Source organism: Cricetulus griseus, assembly GCF_003668045.3.
Source record: "Cricetulus griseus strain 17A/GY chromosome 1 unlocalized genomic scaffold, alternate assembly CriGri-PICRH-1.0 chr1_1, whole genome shotgun sequence".
NCBI lineage: Eukaryota > Metazoa > Chordata > Mammalia > Rodentia > Cricetidae > Cricetulus > Cricetulus griseus.
The window spans coordinates 216,291,185-216,295,779 of record NW_023276807.1 but is presented as its reverse complement, the minus strand read 5'-3'; the positions used below and the strand labels follow the sequence as shown (position 1 = coordinate 216,295,779).

The window sequence follows — 4,595 nt, the reverse complement described above, 5'->3', positions numbered from 1 at the left end:
GATGAGACATGGGCAACTTGGGCTCATTTTTAATATTTCTAAGGTAATATTGGTCCTTTTATTGATAGCATTTATATTATATTAGGTATCATGAGTCATCTAGAGCTAAACTGAATTGTGTGAAAGGCTGTGTTTAGATTCTATGCAAATACATTATCGTTTGACACAAAAGACTTTACCATCAATGTTGAGGGGGGTCTGAATTCTACAAGGGTTTTCTTGCTGAGTTATTTCCTTTTGGGAGGGACTTAGGCAGGGTGAGCTGTGTGGGAATGCACACTTTACCCCAATGTCATGTCAATAATAATGAACTCTTTCCACAAAACATCATTCATCCACCATATGTTTTCATCACCTCTTGGTGCTTCTCAACACATAAACTTTGGGGACCATATATCTTACCTCCTTCTCATCTGTCACTGGGTTTCCTTCGGGCTGAGGTTATTTGTTTAGTTCAGGGTTGGTCTTCATCATCTCAACACATACTTTCCCAGGAGGTGACAGAAACTCATGGCTTTCAAAGGTGTGCTGCCGATGGGATATTAACTATTTCACACTGTATCTGGTCTGAACCAACCAGTTACTTCTACTTTCTCTACTCGTAAACTTACTGTCCTCACACAGCTTCCTGGCTGCTGACTTTGCACTGCTTCGTAGAATCCATTATTATTTCTTGTCTCTTTCTTGTGTGCTTAGAACATGCTGAAGTCAGCCCATTCAAATTCATCAATTTAGACCTCAAGGGCCTTTTTGTGAAAGCCCAAGGTTTATTGAAATGGTAGCATAAATAGTAACACTGCACATGGTTAGGAACTTTGCCTTAAAGAGAAACTGATTGAGAACCTGCCATGCGGGTACTTGAGGACTGCAGAGTTTCAAACTTTTACCACAAGCCCATGTGTTATTAGGACTGTTGGTTGCCTCCCTTCTTTGGAAGCTTGCATGGTGCCTTCTGGTACCATGAAAGCTAGTCGACAGGCAGGAGAAATTCAAGCTAATTCCAGCTCGGGGGTGGGGGTGGGGGGCTCTGGGCCGTGTTTCTGAAGCGCGTGTTGACCTCAGCAAATGGACTTACTATCCAGCTCTAAAAGGGCAACAGCAATAGACTGTATAATTTTAAGAAGCTCTTGGACAGCCTTAGCCAACAAAAGAGGGCGTCTCATGTCTGGTGCTGGGTTTTGTTCTGTGAGCTTTGGCTCTTGGAGGAAGAATCGCCAGGCCATATGAGAAAGGTTCACCAAAACTATGTATTCTATTATGCGCAGAATTATGTATATTATAAGGTTGTTTAGGTAAATAGTGAATTGCATGATTCCTTATGGCTTTTGAGACATTCTTAATATTCGTTTACCCCCTCTCTACTTCTTTTGTATTTGTCTCCCTCCCTAAAGAGCACTTCCTTCCCAATTCCCCATCAGAGCACTTGTATCTTGCCATTCCCCTTAACTCTCCTATCTTCTGCATTCCTCCCCCACCTCCTTCCTAAGGAGCCCCCTTTCCCATTTCCCTGATCAGGTCACTTGTATTCTGTTCTTCCTCTCTCTATTGCTCTCCAAACCCTCCTTTCCTGGCAATGGTCCACTTTACTTTCCTGGTTTCTGTGGTTACTACAGGTTATGTTATCTGAAGATTTGGAGTGAGGAGTCCTCAATGAGAGAGGACATGCAATGTTTGTCTTTCTGGGCCTGGATTACCTCACTCAATATTATCTTCTCATTTTTCTTTACGGCTGAATAGTATTTCATAGTGTAGATGTACCACAGTTTCATTACACATTCACTTGTTGAAGGACATTTAGGTTGTATCCATGTCCTAGCTATTGTGAAAAGAGCAGCAATGAACATGACTGAGCGATGTTTAGTCCTTCGCACACATACCAAGGAGTGGTATAGCTGGGTCATATGGTAGATTTATTTTTAGCTTTTATAGAATTCTCCACACTGATTTCCACACTGGCTGCACCAGTTTACAATCCCATCAACAGCGAGTGAAGGTTGCAATCCCATTCTCTCTAGCTTTTGTTATCGTTCTTCTTCTTGTTTTTTTTTTGGTATTCTGGCTGGGTAAGATGAAATCTCAAAGTTGTTCTGATTTGCATTTCTCTAATTGTCATGGATGTTGAACATTTTTTTTGAGGTATTTCTTAGCCTTTCCCCCCCCCCTTCTTTTGAGAACTCTCTATTTAGGTCCCATACTCATTTTTTGAATGGGTGTTTTTTTTGAGTTATTTAAGTATTCTAGATATTAATCTTCTGTCAGATGTATGTCAGACCAAGATTCTTTCCCATTCTGTGACCATGATGTATACTCTTTTTGATGTATATACATATGTATTCTTTTTTAATGTATTTTAAGTATATGTTCATTAGGGATGTTGGCCTCTAGCTTTCTTTCTTTCTTTCTTTCTTTCTTTCTTTCTTTCTTTCTTTCTTTCTTTCTTGTTGTTGTTGTGTCTTTACTTGGTTTGGGTACTGGAGTGATACTGGCTTCATAGAAGGAGTTTGGGAGTGTTTCTTCTGTTTCTGTTTTTTTTTTTTTTTTGAATACTTTAAGAGGACTGTCTGTAGGTCTTTGAATGCTTTGTAGAATCCTGCTGTGGATCCATCTGGATCCAGACTCCTGTTTTAGTTGACAGGCTTTCTATTACTATTTTAGTCTCTCATTTGTGATGGGTCTGTTCAGGCTGTTGACGTCTTGGTTTAATTTTGGTGGTTTGGCTGAATCTAGAAATTCATCCACTTCTTTTAGGCTTTCCAGCTTAATGGAGTTCAGGTTTTAAAATATTCCCTCGAATATTCTGAATTTCTTTGGTGTCCGTTATATTTCCCTGTTCGTTTCTGATTCTGTTAATTTGGGTCCTCTCTGTCTTTCTTTAGGTTAGTTAGTGAAAAGGTCTCTGTTACCACCACAGCCAGCAGAGTAATGGTCCAAGGGAGATAAAAAGGAAGTTTGGTTCGACACACTCAGTAGGTGGTGTTGGTTCAAACCTCAAGAGTCTGGTACCAGGCAGTTTATTTTAGGCACATTTGGAAAAAAGTTTCTTATTGTAACACAATCCTGTGTGCACAACAAATCTTAAGACATGACTACATCAAAACTCTTATAAAGCACAAGCAATGTCATCCATAAGATGGCTTCTATAGATTAACTGAGGAAGCAAGCTCAAGGTGAAAAGCATGGGCAGTAACTTTTACTAGTCAATAAAAAGTAATCTCACCAACGCACAGGAGATCCAGAGAAAACAGACATTCAGGCAAAATCATAAAAGGCCTGCAGTAAGAAGTACATTTTGGGGCCAGAGAGATGGCTCAGTGGTTAAGACCACTGACTGTTCTTCCAGAGGTCCTGAGTTCAATTCCCGTCTATCACATGGTGGCTCACAACCACCTTGAATGAGATCTGGTGCCCTCTGCTGGCATGCAGGCAGAAGACTGTATACATAATCAATAAATAAAATCTTAAAAAAAAAGAAGTGCATTTCAAGGAAAACACACTCTTTTTAATTTATAGAACTAGTTAAAGCCTTAAAAATTTAAGGGGAAATTGAAATGTGCAGGCATGTATAAACATTCTGCAAAAGACTGCCATCTTTTCCTTGAGTGTACTAAAGTTACAGACGTGAGGTGACAAGCAGGCAGAGTGGGAACACTAAAGAGCATTTTCCCCCTTTCTACACACTGTTTCGCTCCATCTCCATGTTCCTGTCTGGAAATCCACCTCTGTGGAAAGGTGCTCAAAGATGCCATGAACTGAATCCCCCCTGCACCCCCCCACCTGTTGTTTGTAATCGGTTCCGACCACATGCTTGGGAAGCTTTCTGAGAGGGCTCTCTATTTAACCTGTCGGTGAAACTGTATTAGCATGCTTTCTCCTGCTACAATCACACTGCCCTGGAGACCTGGCCTGGTGTCAATGCCACACATTCCCACACTTGTAGTGAAGACATGACTGACTCCTAGCATTGTGTTCCCAGCTCCTTTACATTGGAACAGTCAAATAATCCTTCAGGAACTTTTAGCTGAAACCACTACTGTGACCACAGGGGAATTTGTAGTGAACAGTTGGCATCTGTGCGACCGTTTGTTCATTATTGATTGAGTCTGGCATCTGGGAAACCGAAGCTTGGAAGACTTGGATGACGCAATTGCACGTGTAATTGTGCTAAGACCTTGTAACCCGGGGCAGTTTCTCTTTTCTTGCCCAGTTTGCTGGAGAGCCTTCCTGAACACCTCTTTTGATGCAATCATAACATGGAGAAAGGGTTCTATATTCATTTCCTGAAGAGTTCTCTGTACTACTTGGTAATGAAGACAGTAGCACTTCCAGAGAGATGTGGTCCCCTGCAGGTCTGGCCACCTCCTGCTGCAAGGCATCGGTGACCACTCACTCTGTTGCACAGCCTCTCCTGCTTTCTTTCTGATTTTTTCTTTTTTAATGTAGGCACTTAGAACCCTAAATTTCCCTGGAAGGATTGCTTTCAACGTCTTGGCACAATTACACGTGCAATTGCGTCATCCAAGTCTTCCAAGCTTCAGTTTCCCAGATGCCAGAGGTTTCAATATGTCATTTTTTTACATTTCCATTTAGTTCCAGGA

General features: G+C 41.2%; 1 pseudogene; it reads right to left on the bottom strand.

Annotated features, from left to right (window-relative positions):
• Positions 1 to 994: 994 nt before the first annotated feature.
• Positions 995 to 4,247, bottom strand: LOC100764938 (annotated as a pseudogene).
• Positions 4,248 to 4,595: the final 348 nt, after the last annotated feature.